The sequence below is a fragment of the Spermophilus citellus genome (genome assembly GCF_964194105.1).
Source record: "Spermophilus citellus genome assembly, chromosome: 1".
Taxonomy (NCBI): Eukaryota; Metazoa; Chordata; class Mammalia; order Rodentia; family Sciuridae; genus Spermophilus; species Spermophilus citellus.
This window is the reverse complement of record NC_138182.1, coordinates 277552161-277574403: the sequence shown is the minus strand read 5'-3', so window position 1 is coordinate 277574403 and position 22243 is coordinate 277552161.

The following is a 22243-nucleotide window of genomic DNA, read 5'->3' as shown; positions in this document are numbered from 1 at the left end:
CTCGGCTCATCCACCATGGGGGTCTCACTGTGCTAGAATCCAGCTGCATGTCTTCCAGGTGTCCTCTCTCCTATCTGCTGGCCACACTGATCTTTTCCCTGTCCCCATGATTTGACATTCCCAGAGTCATAGCTGGATTCATATGAGATATTCCCTTTTAATTGTGGGTACTTTCATTTTATACTATCAACTTAAGTTTCCTTCCCATCTTTTCTTGGTTTGAGAGTTCATTCCTTTTTGCACTGAATAACATTCTATTATCTTATTTGTGCAATAACTTACTAAACAATATATTGGTTGTTTCCAATTAGTGACAATTATTAATAAAGGTACTATAAGCACCTGTGCTGTGATCTGAATGTGCCTCCTAAGATTAATGTGTCTAAAACATCATCCCCAGTGCCACAGTGCTGAGAGGTGGGCCCTGGTGGGAGGTGTTCCTGTCCTGAGGACAGAGCCCTTAGGAACAGAACAATGCTACCCATGAAACAATGACACGTAGGGTAGTTAATTGGTTCTTCCTATTCTTGTGCCATATAAAGACACAGCGTCCCTTTATCTGTAGGAGTCCATGTTCAAGATGCCATGTAGGAAGCAGAGACTGGAACTTCAGGAAACAGCAGAAACCTGACAATAAAATTTGACTTCTCAGCCTCTAGGACTGTGAGAAAATATACTGTTCTTTATAAATTATCCAGCTTTCGGTGTTCTATTAGAACACACAAAATGAATTAATACAAGCTGTGTGCCAGTTTTTTAGTGGAATATATTTTCTTATCTCTTTGATAAATACCAGTAAATGCAAATGCTGACTCACATGAGGAGACTGACTGTAGTATTCTAAGAAACTACCCAATTACCTCCCTGACTGATCACACCATTTTGTATTCCCATCAGCAATGAATGAGAGTTTCTGTTGCTTCAACTGAATTCAATATTGTCAGAGTCCTGGATTTTAGTCATTCTGATAGGTGTTTAGTGATCTCTAATAGTTGTTTTTAATTTGCTTGTTCCTGATGACAAATAGTGTGGAGAATGTTTATATATTACTATTTGCTTTCTCTTTGGTAAGGTGGCTTTTCACATCTTAGGCAAATTGTTTAGTTTCTAGTTTGTTTGTTGTTCGTTTTTTTGGGGGTTGGTGGGTGGGGTTGGCTTGAAAGTTTCAGACCCGTAAGATCAGTTAAGAATACCAACAAACTTTAACTTAAACTGTTTTTTTTTAATATTCTTCTTGCATTTATGTAAATCTTTCTTTGTGGTCCATATTCTTTTCCTTTTCCCTAGCAGATTAATGTAATGTTGCCTGCAAGCCACTTCTACTGGCAACAAATTCCCTGAATTTTTTTGTTTGTCTGAGAAAGTATTTCTTTCTTCTTCACTTTTGAAAGAAAATTTTAAAAAGTAGAGAAATCTAGGTTGGTCTTTTGTTTGTTTTCTCTCAATGTTTTAGTATTTCACTCTGCTATCTTGTTTGCAGGGCTTCTGAAGAGAAGTCAAATCTAATTCTAATCTTTCTTTCCTTTGTTTCTCTATAGGTGCGATGGTTTTCTCCTCTGGTTTCTCTGAAGACTTTACCTTTAATTTGCTCTGGTGGAACACTGATGTGCTTAGGTGAGATCCCTTGGCACTTATTGCACTTGATGTTCTCACATATTCATAGATCTGAAGTTTGGTGTTTGATACTAATTTCAGAGGATCATCAGTTATTATTCTGTAAAATCTCTCTTCTGTTTCTTTTTCCTTCTCCTTCTTTTTATTTGTTGTGGCATTTCATACTTTTTTTCCTTTTAGTCTTTGTTCTTCTCATTTTTCAGTTTTATCAATGTCTATTGAAACACCCTCAATCCCAGAGATTCTTTTCGGGTCCACTCCTGTTCCACTAAGAAGCCCAATAGAGACATTCTTAATTTCTTATGTTGGTTTTGAATGTAAGATATCTTTTGGCATTTTATTGGGATTTCCACCTTTCTGCATACATTGCCCATATATTCTTTTTTATATTTTATTTTTTTGCATTACAATCCTTATTACACATATGTAGCACAATTTTTCATATCTCTGTCCATATTCTTATCCTCTGCTTAGTTTGTCCATTAGAATTTTCCAAATTTCCATTCTGATAATTCTAACATCCCTGCTATGTCTGATTCTCATCCTTCCCCTGCCTCATCAAACTGTGTTTTTAGATCTTGCGTATTTTTTTTTCTTAGCTGGACATGGTAGGCCAGGTAAAGTAAGTCCTATATAAAGACCTTTATTAATTTATTGGTACTATATGGAGTGTAGGGGAATAGAAAAAGTGTCCTGTGGTGCTGGTTGGACCTATGACTCTGGACTGTGCCCTGCATGAGTGTTTCTCCTTCTGTGCTCTCCCTGAGAGTGTCGGGGTGACTAACTGGGCATACCCTTTCTCCCAGGTCAGCAGGGCTCTGATAATACTTCACCAGGTCATGCTCATCTAAGTAGTTTCTTCTGGAGGCAGTCTTTGCTCAGAAGGGCAGATGCTCCAGTGCACCTCAAAAGGTACCTTTCTCCTCTCACACGTCAGGCAAAGGGAATTTTTCTCTGCTACTGACTGGGGAACCGGTTGAGCTCCTGTAGGAAGATCTCACAGCAGTATTCTTGATCCTTCCTACAGCTGGTGCTTCTGGGTTTTAGAGCTTTCAGACTTATCCAAAGTGAACTCCAGCAACTCTTAAATTGCAATTTAATTTATCCTACCTTGGCACAGATTCTTGTGTTGTTGTTGTTGTTTCCTCGTGAATCTATGTCTGTCTCAGGCAGATGTTATTCCCTATATTGGCCTTTCTTTTCCCCCCCTCTGAGGAGCAGCGCTTTCCCCTTTCTTACTCTCTTTCCACATAACAGAAATGTTGTTGATTTTTAGGATGTTCAGCTACTTATTGGTTGTTATGATTTAGTGATGACTTTCAAGCTCTTTACGTGCAGAACTAGAGATAGAAAGTCCTGGAAGTTCGCAAGTTCCAGTATACAGCAGAGGACCTTGGATATGCCTGATCAAGACATCCCTCTGTTGTGTACAGATATGTCAACCACTTTGACAGATCTCCATACTGAGGGATTATTAGTGGAGCACAAATAAAGAAAGGGACATTTGAATTGTCAATCAGAAGAGCTAAATTAACCAGCATGAACAGAGTCGTAGGAGAATCACAGCCAACATAAATTCACATCAAAATCAATGAAATGGATCTGAATTACATATCATTTAAAATTTTAAATGCAAATTTTCATGCTGAATACTTTTGGAAATAAAAGGTACCAGGCTTAACTTTGCTACATCAGTCAATAAAATTTAAAAAGATGAATTTGATGGATGAAATATAGTGACAGACTCTGGCAATTTTTCCCATTGAGAAGTGTGTTTTACTTCCTCTGTCATTGTGACCCTTGAACAAATAAAATAAAAATAAAAATAATTGACAGCTCTGACTTGGTCTCTTGGACCTAAGCCTCTATTTATAAAACATAACTGCTCTGCTGAAGGGACTGTGTTTAAAAAGTGTGAGGCTTTATACAGAGGGAACATGATCTAGAGGACCCAAGTTTCTAGCTGTCCAGCCAAGAAGGCCGCCATCTAAATACTAGTTGGAGACCCTAATCAGCACCATTCACAGCAGAGTGAGTGTGTGTGTGTGTGTGTGTGTGTGTGTGTGTGTGTAAAGAATATACTTATAAAAATACAATTAAGGAAAAGGAAAGTAGATTTACAATTTAAGTGTTTCCTCCTTAAGATTCCAGAGTACCCCTAATATGATAAAATATAATACTGTTGCTACTAGATCTAATATTATGTTAACAGTGATATAATATTTGTGTAGTAGAAATAAGAATGTAACATTCAACCCAACAAGTACTTATATGTTTAATACAGAATGCAATAAGAGGAAAAAAAAAAGATTCATACACCATAAATGAGCTCATAATCTTATTATTTTATTTTGGTATTATATTTATTTTTGTTTATGGGATTCGTTTAAATGGAGTTTAAGTGACTGTCATAATATCACATAATAAATAATGGAGCTAAATTCATCTCGAAGCTTTCCACTAAAATATCATCACTGTGGAAAATCCCATTGTGTTGGTGAAGACAAGCTCAGAAGCTGATACCAAATTGGTGGTGACAGAGGCCCTTGAAGGATAACCTGACACGGACTGGGAGTGTTGAGGAAAGGAGGTTTGGCCATCCACATGACTGAGGGAGGCTGAGCACAAGTGTATTTTTTTGTAGGAGTTACCATGCAGTATCTAGCATCACAGTTTGCCAGTATACATGGGAATTAAGTGGTGTGTCAATTCCCAGATTTACTTGCAATGATGCAATGATGAAGGGTCAATAAAAGCCTAAATCAGTCCATCAGACCATGGCAAACAGGAATAGAGATGTGACTAAATCAGAAAACATGAAGGGGATGTTTGTTGCATACAGATCTACCAGAGGAAATTGGAGGTTCCTGTACTAAAATATTCCAACACTGTCCTTGACAACTATCTTCTAAGAAAATTGAAGGCTTTTTGTATAGTTCTCCGTATTTAGGAGTAGCTGTTATTAGGCTCATCCATGTTTTCTATAATCACTCAACACAGAATCTGTGATGATCACAAAACATGAGCCTAAGAACAAAAGAGCAAACATTTTGGCTTCATTATTTGAAAATCCAAATTATCCTGATAGCCTGTATTACCATGGAGGTCTCCAAATCCACCTTACTACATACTTGATTTTTAGTGATATTTAAAGTAAGAAAATGTTTTTCCATACCAAATATAATAATCAGAGATATTGTTGCACAATTTTGTACTTGTACACAGTCAGAACAAGTGACAACATTATGTCCACTTTGATGTTTGCTATTTTAAATACTTATAGTTTTATTCATTCAGAAGATTACATTGAATCAAAAAGCAATTTCTTGTTAATTAATTTATTCACATGACCTAGTGAATGGAAATATTTACATAAAACATGTGGTTCTTTACTTACTTGAGTAACATATTATCAAGTAATTTTTGTTTGTTTTGCTCTATTTCAGTAAATGATATTTACTAAACATAAAAAGTTAAATGTGGTACTTTAAAATTGACTTCCAATATCTTAAGTCATTTATTAATGTTACTTCTTGAGCTGTTTATTCTCTAGAGGATTAGAAATAATCTTATTTATTACAAATACATCACATATTTCTGGTGTAATGTTGTAGTTTGGGTATTTTAATTTCTCAGTTCTGTGAATGTCAATGATGATTGCTTAACAATTGTTTAAAATTCTTAGATACACACCAAGTCAATAGATAACATTTGTAAAATGGGGAGAAACTTCCTAATTTGATCTTCTTATGTTTTGTCATTTTTAATCAAATATTTATTTTTGTACTTTATCTCTGTAAGGAGTACAAAAGTAAATTGTGAGGAGTCCATACCCTAATTAGCAGGTAGTATGTGAGGACAAAACTACATAATGCAATTTTGAACTTGAGATGATGGATAAATGAAAGTGGTAGTGAAGCTTACAGGAGAGAGTGGATAATTCTTGTTGAGCAGTGGATAATTTGTCAAGACTCAGAGAAGGGATGGTCTGAGAAATAAGTTTAAGCAATGAAGAACAGGATGTACTGCTTTAAAAGGGACAGGGTAGTAAGCAGGGGCACAGATGTACTTCCACATGAGATTAGTAGGGTAGGAAAATATACAAAGATGATAAAGTTCTGATATATTCAGACAACGACAAAGCTTACCATTACAGCAAGCTCAGGGTTCCAGTGTTCAGACTTGCTAGGAAGTGCAAAAGTGACAGATGGCACCAAGCACATTTTTACTTTCAACTGAAAATAGTGAGAATTTAAGGAAAAAAATTTCTTCATATTATTTTTATTGTACAGACCTGTGGGGCTTGGTGATAATTTGATACATGCATATAATAGGTAATGATCAGATCAGGGTACTTAGCATTTCCATTTCTTTAAACATCATATAAAGGATTTTTGTCTGGTGGGAGACTGAAACCAAATCTAATCACCTACTAGGCTAGTGCCCTACCACTGAGTTACATCCCCAACCCTGGTCTAAGGGATTTTAATGAAAGAAATCACATGAGGATGCACATCTTCTAGGAATATTGGTGGTGGGAACATGAGAATGAAGATTCTTAAGTTATTTACAGTGTTAAATATTAGAGAAGTTTCTTCTTCTTTGAAACTTCCTGTGATCTCCTTGTTTATATTTTCAAAAAATGACATTTCTTGGCACTTTTAACCAAAAGGCATCATTTTTCTTACAAAAAAAAGAAAGTTTGCAGTTAATTTAACATATTGAGAATAATGCTACATTTTAAACCTTTATTTTATTTATTTATTTTTATGTGGTATTGAGGATCAAACACAATTCCTCACACATGCTAGGCAAACATTCAGCCACTCAGCCATAACCCAGCCCCGAGAAGAATAATGCTATATTAAAGACATTTTCTGTATTTTTTCTCCATTTCCCCCCCCAAGACTGAGGACCAAACTCTGAATCTTGCACATGCTAAGCAAGTGCTGTGCCACTGAGCTAAACCAGAATATTTTTCTGCCCCTACCACACCTACTAATAAAAACACACTTGGGTGGAGAAAATTATCTTTTATTCATTCTTCTCTCCATAATTAGGATTCAACATAATTTATATAATTACTTCTACAAATTTAATATGATTATAGGAGCAACTGAATTTAATATTATTAGTTTTCCTGTTCCCTATGAAAAACCATAACTACCACCAAAGATTTTTAGTTATAGAAGTTTAAATATATAAATTGGAATCATGAAGGAAGATGAACAGCAGTTATAGTTCATTATTAACTTGTTAAATAACATAATGTTACTTGCACCAATCCTAATAGCTATCAATTCTCACCTTGGTTAATGAATTTCAATATGCAAACATTACTTTGTTTAACATAATGTATATTTATGACTCATGATGCATCATTGAAATTGTTTATACACACACACACACACACACACACATATGTATAAATATAATTATTTTGCACACAAAATATTGGCTCATCTTTGAGAATAGCAAGCATTATAAAAGAAACAGAGTTTCTCCAGGGAAGTTGATATTTTTTAATTGGAATCTGCTTCATATTTATATTGAAAAATTATATCTTCTTTGACATTAACAATTTTTTCATCAATATGAGGTTAAATATATATGTTAACTTGTAAGTATTATTATAATTAGTAATTCTATGGTTTTATTATTTATATGCTTTTAAATTATTTGTAAACTTGAATTTATAATTTTCAAATACATATTGATGAAAATTTATAATTTTCTGAATTAAAAACATTAAAAGCAGTTTATGTTTTTCCTTGTCATTTATTCTTATTTTTTTAAATGAGGCTCAGTATATATACTCACATTTTAAATAATTAGATAATTGTTGGAAATATTGAGCCACAGAATAGGAGACAAACTTAAATAGAAAAAATAAATTATCCAAAAAAAAAACAAGAAAAAAGAAACCAAAAAGTAATACAACTTATAAGAGCTACAAAAAAATCATAAAATACAAAGAAATAAATTTTTAAAAATGTGAAACATCTCTATAATGGAAATTACAAAACTCAATGATAAAAACTAAAAAGAACACAATCAAATGGAAAGACAATCCATGATGATGAACTGAAGAAATCAGTAGTGATAAAATGTCCGTACTACCTAAAGCAATAACGTGATTCTGTGAAATAAATACCGATAGCTGTCCTCAAGGAACTAGAAAAAAACACCCTAGCCAGGTATGGTGTGGCACACCTGTAATCCCAGAGGCAGGAGGATTGCAAGTTCAAAGCCAGCCTCAGCAAAGGTGAAGCACTAAGCAATAAGTGACACCCTGTCTCTAAATAAATATAAAATAGACAAAATAGGTCAGGGGACATGGCTCAGTGGTTGAATGCTCCTGAGCTTAATCCCCAGTACTCGCTTTCCAAAAAAAAAAAAAAACAAAAAAAAAACCCTAAATTTTACATGGAACAACAACAATACCCTCAAATGGCCAAAATGATCTTGAGCAAAAAAAGGAAAAGTGGGAGGCGTTACACTATGTGACTCTGCCACACACTGCAAAGCAGTGTTCAGGTAAGCAGCATGACCTTGGTATCAACACTCAGAGGCCAGTGGAACAGTATAGACTCTCATGGCCAAAGCTAGCTGCGTTTTTCATAAAATTGCCAAGAACAGAAATTAGAGACAATGCAGTCTCTGTAATACATGGTGCTGGGAAAATAGGATATCCTCATGCGAAGAATAAAGCCATATCCTTATTTTGTACCAGTTACAAACCAACTCAAAATAGGTTAAAGACTTAAATGCAAAAATATGAAGCTATGAAACTACAAGAAGAAAATAGGAAATGCTTCAAGATGTGAAAGTGGACAATGATTTTTTGTACTTGGCCCCAGAGTACAGGAAACAGAAGCAACAGGATTACAAATGAAACAGTAGTGCAGAGGTAACTAGCAAAGACAGAGAAAATCTTCCCAACTACACATCTGATAAGGTTTTGATATACAGAATATATTTAGAACTCTGAAAACTCAACAGGAATAGAAAAAAACACAGATAACCCAACTGACAAATAGGCATTAGATCTAAATTGACAAGTCTCAAAAGAGGACTACAAATGGCAAATACGGGGTGTGTGTGTGAAAGTCTCAATGTCACTAACACCAGAGAAACACCAATCAACACCACAAGGAGATAGTACCTCACTCTGATAAGAAGGTTAAAAAAAATAATAATGAATGCTGGTGATAATGTAGGGTTAAACTCTTGCACACCACTGTGGGTGTGGAGCAAAACATCTGTTACAGGAAACATTAGAGATTTTCTTCTGAAAACTAAAACAAAACTATTACCATGATCCAGAACTCCTACTCTCATGTGTATGGCCCAAGGAAATGGAATTTGTTGAAGAGACTCCTACACTGATGTGTCCATTGTAGCTCTGTTCACAGCAGCTGAGATATAAAAACAAACAAACAACAACAAAAGAAAGCACAAGTATCCATCTGCTGACAAATAGATAAAAACCTAGGTGCATATACATACCGAATACTATTGTCTGTGAAAATATGAAGTCCTGTCATTTGGAACAATACAGATAAGAACTAGAGATCATTCTGTTAAGGGAATAAACCAGGCCCAGGTGGGTAAGTGCTGCATGATCTCATTCATGTGAAATCTAACAAAGTTGATTTCATGGGAGCTGAGAATAGAATGGTGGTTACTACAACATCACGTTATCCTTCTAATGCATAGAATTTTAATGTGGTTTTATTAACAGTTAAAATAAATTTAATTTTAAAAAGGAACATCGATCTTTGTTTACGCCTTTTCCTTTCTAATTTTTCTTCCCTAAGATATAACTGACTTCATCTTTTTAAAATAAGTATAATTTTCCCAGGTTAGCCTTATTATATTCTTCAATTGACTTTTTTTCAGATTTAAATGCATTAACATCATGTAGAGGTCAATTGGTACTTTCTTTCAGTTGTAGGTTTACTGACTTACAATGAGGAAATGTCAACTTGCTGTTCTTCCAAATACACACACACTCCAATTAAAATAAGCTACTCTTCCCATGACCCACTCATCCTATATATTTTTACCATACATTTGGTTGGAAAATATTAAGAATGCTAGTAAACTTGTTGTAACCTGAATTTTTCCCTTAATATTTTAAAACTACTGATGTTTTCTACTTTAAAATAGTAAAAAATCCAGTGAACAATAAATCATTAAAAAACATTGACTTCAGATCAGATTGACAAAACAATACTGGATGTGTATAGAAGTAGAAATGCTCATTAAAGAGTGAAGAAATTATACAACCTTGTAATATACGACATTATCGTTTTTAAACAAAATAAAGTGTGATGATACAGCTTTTATTTTCCTAAAGTTTCCTCTCTCACACTGAAATAAATGGTTAGGAATGAGCAAAAGTCTTACTAGTAATATCTACCTTTCCTCAGACATCATTCTTTCTAAGGAAAGAATGAAAAAACAATTCAACTGAAAACAAGCTTTGACATTGTGATCCAGTCACTATTGCCCTAAATAGAATCCTGTCATTTGTTTAACCTTGGATAAATTACTAAGTGTTTGTAACTTTTTAATGAACACCTGATTTTTAAATTGTTTTTAGTTGTAGTTGGACAAAATATCTTTATTTAATTTATTTATTTGTATGTGGTGTGGAGGATTGAACCCAGTGCCTCACACCTACCAGTCAAGTGCTCTAGCACTGAGCTCCAACCTCAGCCCCCTAATTTTTTATACCATAGCAAAAAGTATGAAAATCATTGAAGAAACAGGTGTATCTGAATTCAATGGTATGCATTTGCAGTTTTTTGTTGTTGTTCTTGTTAGAAGTTCACCAAAGTATGAAGAATAGAAACAGGGTCAGTAATTGCTAATAATTCTGCTGTTGAAGTTAAAAAGTATACTTTCACTAGATTATTTTCCCTTTGTGAATATATGCCAACAACCTTGGTTACCTATGGCCCAGCAAATAATGATATACAAAATGATTGATCCTGCCTCCTCAAACTTTTACTTATCCCCTACTCTGCATTCTCAGTCCTGGACCTATTTATTTTACCATAGAGTAGAAATTGTGGTAAATGAAAGCATATTTGAGTGAAAATAGATTTTAGTAATGGCACCAAAATACACCTTTTTTTGATGGCACTATTTTTTAGAAAGAGACTTTGTAGTTCAGGAACCTCAGCAAGTCCACTGTGTCCATCAGACAGCACTGACCAGTGCATTCTGCTTAATTTTTCATGCCAGAGCTTTGTCCTACCAAAGCTGCCAGAGCTTTTGCAACAGTAGTTTTAGAATCAGGTAAACATGTGTTTAAAAGTTGGTTATGAATTGTAAAACTTGTAGCAATAAACAAACTGCACAGTGTTCTGGTTTTGCAAACCGATAGGGTTTCATTTTTTGTTTGTTTGTTTGACCTCTAATTCATGAGTATATTGGAAAACGCTTCATGATATTTCATGTTTCTCAGCCTTCAAACTCAGTCTGAAAGGAATTTCATATGAGAAACTAAAGGCTATTATAATTACATTATTATGAAACAATATTTATTTTAAAAGTATTAAATAAATATAATAGAATCTCCTCTTTATTGCAATAAAGAAAATGAATCTCTTCTTTTTCTTTTAAATTTATTAAAGTATTTATAATTATCTGCTTTGTTCATGGGCTATTTTATTCATCTGCTAGCACTCTCCTAGTCTTCCATCCCTAATGAACCCTCATTGCATATCCCAGGTCTACAATAACACTTCAGCCAGAATTTAAAATTAACTTGACTCTCACATTTTTTATAACAGGGTTCTAAACCAAAAATCTATCTTGGATAAACTTGATGTGTTCTTACATCTTTTGTTTGAATAGTTAAACCCAATTAAGACGTGCAAACTGATGACAGACACCTTTGAATCAAAGGTGGCTCATTGTCCATCCACCTGAAGGAGACACAAGGGTGGTAGAAATGGCCAGGCACACTACTGTGGGCCCATCCCTCAAATCAACTCCTAAGGATTAATGGTGGTGAATGTTGCCAGGACGTGGTCCCTGCGCACATCTCTGGCTTCTTGAGGAGCCCTCTGTCTTATGGTCACTCCTTGAAACTTCTAAAGACTAGTAAAAGAAACCCCTGCCCATCTCATGACTTTGCCCATGTCTTTATTTTGGTCAGAGACGGTACTTAAGGATTTTCATTTAGTTTTCATTTAACAACAGGTGGTTTAGATTGCAATTCAAATATGAGGTCCTTAGGAGACCCTTCCCTACATTTTTAGTTAAGGACTGTCTGTTACAAACTATAATTAAACTTACATTGTTAATTTTAACTTTATGATTTAGAAAAATTTTAGATTTGTAAAAAAAAATTTTGAAGATTTAGCAAAGTTCTCATGTAGCCTGAACATAGTTTCTCCTCTAATGAACATTTCATATTAGCATAATCTTTGTCAAATTAATGAATCGATATTTGTACATTATGCAGATGTCCTTGGAGTTCACCTCCTGCTTCGTTTCCCCTCCAGGGCTCCGCACTACATGTAGCTGCCATGTAACTTCAGGTCTGTCCTAGAAGTCGGAGTTGTTCAGGCTTCTTATCTTGGTACCTTGACAGTTTTGAGGAGTACTGGTTTGATATTTGTGGAGCGAATCTCTGTTTTCATCATGATAAGATGGGGCTTGGGCTTGGGGAAGGAAGCCAGTGGTGTAGTGCCACTCTCAGCAAATCATGTCAGGCAGTCAGCAGGTGTGATATGCCCCTGTTCAAGTGGGCCTCCTCAGTGGATGAGGGGTGCTGGCCAGGTTTTGCATTGTGCACTGTAAAGGCACTTACTCCTGGATGTCTGCCTCTCTCTCTCTCTTGCACACACATGCACAAGCGCACACAAACATACACACTTCATTCACTCCACTGTTTGAAAGGAAGGCACTGCATTGCCCACACACACCTCAGAAGGGAGAGTTGAGTTCCACCTTGGTGAAGGTGCATTATTTACAAAATTGAAGTTATCCCCTATTTTTTCAATGCATCATTTATCATGGCATGAACTCATAGATATTTATTTTATGCTTCATGTGATAATATTATACTACATTTTTGTTCCTCAAATTGCTTCAAGTTTGATTATTAGGAATTTTTCTAGTGGCCCTTTTATCACTTTCACATGCTCCCCTCCCCATAAATGTGGAGTTTTGTTTGTCTATCTTTTAATCCTTTCTAATTTTTTATGATATGTATAATCAAAATAGATTGTATTTGTTTAGAGCAGTTTGGGTTCATGAGAAAGTTGCTTGAAAGTCACAGAGATTTCCTATTACTCCTGCCCCAATGCATGCACAGCCTCCCTTATTACCAACATCACCCTCAGGGTATACATTTGCCACAAGTGATGTGCTTAGTTTGACACACACATCATTATAGTCCAGACTCCAGAGTTTGCATTGGAGTGCACTCTGGGCTTTGTGCCATCCCTGGGTTTGGACAAATGTATAATGACAAGGATGCATCATTGTGGTATCATACAAAGTAGATTCGCTGTCTTAAAATTTCTCTGCACTCAGTATTTTTATTCTCCCTCTCTCCTAACCACTGGAAAACCATGCTTTTTTAATGTCACCAGAGTTTTTCATTTTGCCAAGACAAATTGTGGAATCAGACATTATCTAGCTTTTTTAGATTGGCTTGTTTTCACTTGTAATGTACATATAAGTTCCCTCCGTGTCTTTTTCATGGTTCAAGAACTAATTTCTTTCTCAGTGCTGAGTAATATCCCATTGCCTGGATGCACCATGGTCATTCATCCATTCACATCCCAAGGATATCTTAGTTACTTTCAAGTTTCAGAAAATTATTAATAAAACTTTCTGGCAGTATGAAATGTTCCAGGCTTATTCTGTGTATTCCCTACACAATTCCTAAAAGCAATCATTTTTCTAAGGATCCCCTTTCACTTTATTGGAGTGCAGTTTTAGAAACCAAAGAATGGGTGCTAGACATGGTAACAATATCTTGTAATCACAGCTGTTCAGGAAGCTGAGGCAATAGTGTGGCAAGTCTGAGTCCAGCTGGAGCAACTTAGTGAGGCCCTATCTCAAAATACAAAGAAAAAAGGCTGATAATGCACTATACAGCTCAGTGGTAGAGAACCCCTTGAGTTCAATGCTCAGCCCCCATTCTCCCCATCAAAAAAAAAGAAATTCTAAGCTTTAGAGATTTAATGTTGTATTCTATTGTTGATATTTAGATATTTACACATTTAATTATTCAGCTTAATTATTAAATGTCTCTTCATTCCACTAAAGACTAAAATTTATGTCATTAGGGACCCTCGTGGAGTCCACGGCACAGCATTCATGTGCAATGGTTCTTCAAATTAAACATGATAGTGTTTATCTTGGAATTGTTTACAGAAAAAAGACAATCAACCGTGCATCAATGCTTAGCTGTGTCATTGGTGCAGTGCTCTTCATAGTAATGATACGTGTATCTGAGTTAAGGTGCATCACTTATTTTATAATAATGCATTTTTTAGGGAAATCACTGAATGCTAAAACATGCAACATGTTTTCCTATACAGTCTTATTTGTAAATTATGTCTTTATACTATGACTGAAATAAGTTTATGATGTTCTAATGCTTACATAGCTAAATATCTTCTCCATGAAACCACTAAAAGTCCTTCATGAACACATCAGTGTTTTGATTTCCACGGTTCAGAATTTCTTTGTGCTGTAATTGTATGATTCCGGTTTATTGAAATAATATGTCTCATTCTCAAAAATACAAGTAGCAATAAATATTGGTGAGGAAGTTGGGGAAAAGGTACATTCATGCATTGCTGGTAAGACTACAAATTGGCGCAAACATTATGGAAAGCAGTATGGAGATTCCTCAAAAATCTAGGAATGGAACAACCATTTGAACCAGTTATCCCACTCCTCAGTATATATCCAAAGGATTTAGAACCAGCACACTACAGTGACACAGTTACATCAATGTGTATAGAAGTATAATTCATAATAGCTAAGCTATGAAGCCAACCTATATGCCTTTCAAAAATTATTGGATAAAGAAAATGTAATATATACACACAGAGGAGTATTACTCAGACATAAAGAAAAATGACTTTGTGACATTTGCTGGAAAGTGGATGGTACTGGAGAATATTATGCTAAGTGAAACAAGCCAATCCCCAAAGGCCAAAGGTTGAATTTTTTTTCTCTGATATGTGAAAACTAATCCCCAATAAGGTGGGTTGGGTAGGGAAAAATAGAAATTCATTGGATTAGACAAATGGGAATGAAGGAAAGGGAGGAAGAATAGAAAAAGAAAAGATGTGGAATTAATTGGATATAACTTTCCTATGTACTTATATGAATACATTATGATGAATTTCTCCATTGTGGACATCCACAATAAATTATTATTTTTTTAAATTATGGGTTAATGGCAAAAGATCATTAGAGAGAAGGGATCAGAGGTGGAGGAAGGGAAGAGAAAGGAAAGATACTGGGGTCTGAATTAGAAAAAGATACATTCCATGCATTTATAATTATGTTAAGATGGATCCTAAATGTCCTGTATAGCTAAAAATGAGCCAGAAAAAAAGAAAAAAGAATACACCTCAGGTTTAGCTTCATCCTGAAAGCTAGAGAAACAGGGTAAACTCTGTTCAGGAGGAAGACATTTAGAAGACGCAGTATCCATGAACAAATGAACAAAATAAAGTTATCTTAAAGTAATTTTTTTAAATTTTTAACTCCTTTTTTAATGGAATCATCTTTTAAATATATCTAAATATTATTTTTTTCTGAGTAAAGGCAAGGAATTTTTTCTTCTGGAGAAAATGTACAGCTTGGAAAAACACTTTTAGGTGTTTTTTTTAATGTGCTAAAATTATTTTTGGTACCTGTGGCCTACATATTATTAACTATGTAGAGAGGTATATATGCTAATTATATTATGTAATTTTTATTGTGTGTAAAATGAAGATCTTCCCCAAATATGGCAATTTAAAATTTAAAAAAAGAAAAAATATATATCCCCCCAAATGCATATGATTGAGGCTTGAGCCCTTGGAAGCTTATAGTCATAAAGAAGAGAAATGGCAGTAAAGCAAGCTGAAGAAGAAGGTCTATGACCTAGACTGAAAACCAGATCCGTACTAACCTGTCTGCCCATGAGAGAGAGGTGTTTAAAGGGGGAAATCAATTGTTTAAAATATGCCAGCAGTTCAATTTTTTAAATATCAAACATGTGCTATTTAAATAAGATTGGAAGATTGAGGACTATTGGCTATTGAACCCAGAGGTCAGTGGTGGCCTACAAAGAAGTAGTTTTGAAGCTTAATTGAAAGGGTTTATGAATAAGCCAGAAATAGAGAATTGGATATGGCAATTATAGACAAACATTATGGGAAGATTTAGTACCAAGGGGAAAAGGAATAACTAAAAGGGAAATTTAGAGTCAAAGAGTGCTCCCATATTAAGAAGGACTAATTAATAGAACATCTGCAAGCTTATGTGGAAAATTACGTGCGCAAGAGATATAAAAAGAGTATCATTCCTAAGAAGAATTAGATTAATGGTCTTGCTTCTCAACCTTTTCTTCTGCTGCATTTCCAATCTTGCAAAAATGCATCACTGATAAAGTGTTGTCTCCTTCCTATTGGTTTTTCATAAAGTTTCTTCCTAAACTTTGTTATATATTGAGAGAGACTAACACAGTACTTAAAACAGGCTTTTCCCATCTGCCACTGGAATTCTCAATCAGAGGCAATAGTTTATTTAGGTGTGATTTTAATCATCTGTCTACTTTGCTTATGACTGTCCAATCTCAGTTACCTGTTAAACCTCCCTTTGCTTTTTCTGTCTTTGCATAATTTTAATGCAGCAGCATGCTATTTGAAAATGTCCTATCATCTAGAACTTTAGTCATGTAAGTGAAAAGGGGAGGAGTTGGAAATTAACATGAATGCAGCATTTCTTCTGAAATAAATTTGCTGACCAAATTGGGGATTTCAAGTACTATTAATGTAGTTCACATATTAATGAGTATCTTGTTGGTCTTAATTCTATGCATACACGTGTAAACCTTTGTGCATTTATTATAATTGAAGTAATTTTAGGTGTATTCATTAGTGAAAGAGTCTTACCTTTGAGAAAAATTGAATTTTTATATTGAATAATAATGAAAATCAAGATAATTTGCACAGGGTAAATCTATAGATTTTCAAAGACATTCAAGACTAAAGGACTGGAATAGTTATATCACTAAAAGTTTTGTTTTTGTTGTTTGTTTTTGTTCTTAGATCTATAGCAGCTGACTGGATACTTTCATCTACATGATAACCAGTATATGAAATGATTTTATTTACATACAAGTGGTAGGCTTATTCTATGCATGCTACAAAATCTAAATTATTTAATTCTTATAACCAATTTAAGATTTGGTTCCACTTATGTCTCTATTCACCTATGAGGAAATTCAAACAAAGTGCTAAGTATTAGTTCCTTGATTGTAATCTAGGGAGCCTGTATCCACATCAAAAATAATTGCTGTCATCAAGGGCTCTCCATTCCCCTTCTACAGGGCCTCGTATCCACGGTGAAGGTTTGAAGGTAGGGAACTTTGATCAGCTTTGCACCATTGACACATGGGGGTGGGAGACTAGAAGTTCCATCAACAATTGGAAGCACAGACATGAATAGGTAAAAGTAAAACCTGTGGTAGGTACCCAAAACATAAAAGGTCCGCACTAATACTCATTTAATGGGTAACATTTATACAAACTAGGATTCCAACACCAATTCCTTGATTCTTACTTCTTTGAAACTTATTAAAGGTACATATTGAAACCAACTACCAATGACTTATACCCTCAGAGATTTCCTGACTTATTTTCTTTCTTTCTCAAGGTGGGGATCTCTTTTCCTATTGTAATATTTTAGTGCAAGTAGAGAGTAGAAAGGATGGTTACTGCGTAATTTCAGGTTATAGTTCAATCTCAAGGACTTTATAGAGAAATTGCTGGAAGATACATCACCTGCAATTCCTCACTTGCATGGTGTGGACCTTTGTCTCCAGTGTAACCCTATCATCGTTACTCACTTGAGTGGGAAATGTGAAGCCAGGGGAACAGGCAGAAATGGTCACACCTGACTGCTCCTGTTATTTCTGTGGTATATAATTTTGCAAAATACAGATAAGTCACTATATTCCTCATGGTGTGGAAATTAAAATTCCAAATAAGAGTAGTTTCCATTCATATTTTCTATTTTTTCTTTCTCTTTATTCTTACATTTTAAGCTTCTCCTTTATTCATCATTCTGCTGAACAATGACTCAGCATTATTTTTTAAATAATTTATGATAAGTAGCTGGACATTCATCATTGTCTCCATCATTACACACTGAGGGTACTAACACAGTATTCAAGAACAGGCTTTTACCAGTATTAAAGCATATCCTCTTTGATACTTAATCTCTTCAAGTCCTTTTCACTGCCCTCCTTGTAACCACATAACCACATGCTGAACATTTTGCCTTGTTTCTCAAAAGTAGTAATTCCCAAAGCTCACTATTTGTTTTTCAACCCATATCTTTGTGTGTGTGTGTGTGTGTGTGTGTGTGTGTGTGTGTGTGTGAGAGAGAGAGAGAGAAAGAGAGAGAGAGAGAGAGAGAGAGAGAGAGAGATTAGGGATTGAACACAGTGGCTCCTACAAGGAAAGCACTCCACCGCTGAGCCACATATCCAGCTGTTTTTATCTTCATTTTGAGATAATGTTTCACTAATTTCCCCAGAATATCTTCACACATGTGAGGCTCCTTCCTCAGCCTCCTGAAGAGAAGGGTCCAAACATATCTTAAAGCCTGGATGATAAGTAAAATAAGCCAGACACAGAAAGTGAAGGGTTTAATGTTTTCTCTTATATGTTAAAAAAAAAAAAACAGAACAAAATAAGAGAAAAAAATGGGAGGAAATCCTATGAAATTAAATGAGAGAAAAGTGGAGTAGAGGAAATAGATTAACAGGGATGGGGCTGGGCCAGTAAAGGAAAGAATGGCACAATAAAATTGACCAAATTACGTCATCTACATATATGAATATGCCACTCTGAATTCCACTTTTAAATTTAAAAAGACAATAAATAAATAAATAAATGGAAGACACTACAGTAGAGGAAGGGAAACGGCGAAGGAAAAGGAAGTATTGGGAACTGAAATGAAGCAAATTATATTCATGCATGTATGATTATGTCAAAATGAATTTCACTATTAGGCATAACTATAATACACTAATAAAAAAGTATTATTAGGGATTTCAAATCGCTCTCATGCAGATGGGATGATACAACAACAAATAATCTCATTTTCTTAAAATATTGAACTTTACCTAAAATTTTCTGGACTTTATTCACAAAGGTTTTATGATTATCCCTGGGAAATTTAATTTCCATAAAACATGGTGCTCTGAAAACCATTAATGAAATGCCTCAATATAATCTACCAATCTCCTATATCACTTCATTAAGTATTTTCATTGCAATCGTTCTTTAAATCTACTCCACATGTTTGTTTTAATTTCACTAAAAATTTAGCTTCAGAAAAAATCAAAACCACTTACTTAGCTAAAAATGTTAATTTGAATTCTGCAAAGTTACAGAATACAAATCAACCTGCAAAACTGAGTAGTGTTGCTAAACAATAGTGAATTATCTGAAATATAAATCAATAAAAGAATCCATTTAGAATAGGCTACAACAATAAAATACAATACCTAGGATTAAATACAAGAAAAGAGGTGAAACATCTCCACAACAGGGAAACTACAAATTGTTCATAAAAAAAATTAAGAAGACACCCGCTCACACATAGATACACACATGAGTGGAACTGCATTCTTTGTTCATGTATAGGAAGAATAAATATTGTTCAAATGACCATACTGCCCAAAATGATCTCTAGACTCAATGCCATCTCTATCAAAATATCAATTATATTCTTCACAATTATAAAATGCAACAAAATTGGCTAATAACCATGTGCTGAACAAAAAAAAAAAAATAGAGAAAGTCTTTTCAATAGTTGGTACCAGCAAAATTGGGATAGTCATGCCAAAGAATGAGTCTAGACCCTCCCCAGTTACAAAAATGAACTCAAATGTATATAGCTTAAATATAAAAATAGAAACTATGAAACTTCTAGAAGGAAACACTGGGAAATGCTTCAGGGTATTGAATGGGCAAGATATGTTTTGGACAAGATTCCAAAAGCACAGGGAAGAAAAACAAACCTAGAAACATTGTATACATAAAACTGCAATGGTTTAGATAATAGATGTTCCCCCAAAGCTCACATATGAAAGAATGCAAAAAAAAAAAAAAATAATGGGACTATAATAACGGCTTTAAACCCCTAATAGGGATAATAGTAGGCAAGTGGGGTGTGACTGGAGGAGGTGGCTCCTGGGGGGCCTGTCTTTGGGGTACATATTTTGTCCTAACTGAGTGGAGTTCTCTCTTTTTTTCCTAGCCATGTCCTGAACTACTTTCTTCTACCACAGTCTTTCGCTGTCATGGTCTGCGTCACCTCTATCCCTGAGGAATAGAACTGGCCATCTATGAATTGAGACCACTGAAACTGTGAGCCCCCAAATAAACTTTATTTTCAGGTCTTATGATCACAGCAGTGAAAAAAAAAAACTGATTAAAACACAAACTCAAAAGCTTTTCCATGGTAAAGAAAACGATCAACAGAGAAAAGAGGTAACCTACATAATGAAAGAAGATATTGCCAAATGGTACATCTGTAAAAGGTCTTAAGATACAGAATATATTCACAGCTCCAAAATATCAATAGAAGAAATACTAAATAAAACAATTAAAAATGGGAACCACCTAAATAGACCATTTTCAAAAGAATACTTAGAAATGGCCATACAATATGTGAAAAAATGTTCAATAGCATTAATTATCAGAGATATACAAATCAAAATCACATTGAAAACCACCTCACTCCCTTGAGAATGGCATTATAAATAATAAGGATAAAAAGTGTTATGTGGACATGAAAAGGGACACATGCCAATGGTGTTGGAAATGTACATAAGTACTCCCATTATGGAAAATGTTATAGCACTACTCAAAAAATAAAAAAAAAAATAGAACTACCATATGATCCAGAAATTCTACTGTTAGGGGGATATCCGAAAATAATGAGGTTGGAATGTAGCCAAAACATCTTTCCTCCTGTGGAATTGCAGCACTATTTACTAAAGCCAAGATGGAAAAGCTACCCAAGCTCTCCATCAGTGGATGAAAAGATAAAATGTGGCATATACAAACAATGGATTACTATTCAGCCTTAGGAATGAAGGGAAATCCCCTCATCTGAGCAGTGGGGATGGAGTTGGATATTAAGAGACATAATCTAGGAATGGAAAGACAAATGGCAGCTGATCTCACCTGTGAAGTAATGAAAACAAAAAGTACTTGGACTACTAGTTACTTTTCAAATTAGTCCTTACATTATGTGTCTAAATTGATATAAGATCTCAGGAAATAATTTTCTCTTTTTACATCTGTTCCACAGCTTTACTTCTGGATACTTACAAGCTACAAGACTCTAGTTATAATCAGAAATATGCCTGATGCACACGTATCAGAAAGCAAATTTTCTATTTAGCAAGGATTACAAAGCTTTCTCAGTGTGAGAAGGGAAGATGGTTGAATAATTTCTCAAAAATGTATTACTATTGTAGGCCTTTGTCTACACAATAACATAGATAGATTTATGCATAAGATATATGACTTTGAATGCCGTTTATGATGTTTTACTACATCAACATAAAAGGACATTTGAAACCACAAAACAAAGTTCAAGTGAGAAGCAAGTCTTTATAAACATCTGACTGATTTCTAAACTGTTTCTGAATGTTCATATAACCCTTAAAAGCAACTGTGAATACCTTAAACAGATTTCTTAGCTAAAAATCACGTGTATTCACATGAGATTTACAATATATGCTGCTATGATTTTGAAAGAACATTTTAATAATGCATTTGGTTTCAAAAAATCAGGTCATAAATGTTCTAAGTTGCCAGGCTTTATTTATCACGTAAAAGTATTGAATAGCAAAGCCAGCAGAAAATCTAGTTTTAAGATTCTCATGTGATGTCTATCAAGTAGGCAAGCTAGAGAACACTGAGCAATTTTGATTTGCAAGGAAAACTTATGATGTCATGTAACTAATCACAAAAGGTGGGATTTTTTACTTTAAATATTGTCCACTTATTATTTTTCCAGTTGAACATGGATGTTCTAAGCTAAGATATAACACTATACTTGCCTTTAATTAATAATGATAAATATATTGATAAGATATTTAGTAATGAAATACATGTGAACTTGTGTATAGCATTTCTTGACTCATAATTTCTGCTTTTGTATTTTTATAGTAAAAAATAAATATACTTTGAACATAAACTTTCTTCTATTTATTAGCTTTACATAATTATAAGAAAATATTGAGGTAATTGACTTATAAAGAAATAAGCCTATTTGGCTTATAATTTTGGAGAACCCAGTCCATGATTGGTTGGCCTCGTTGCTTTCAGCCTGTGACAAAACA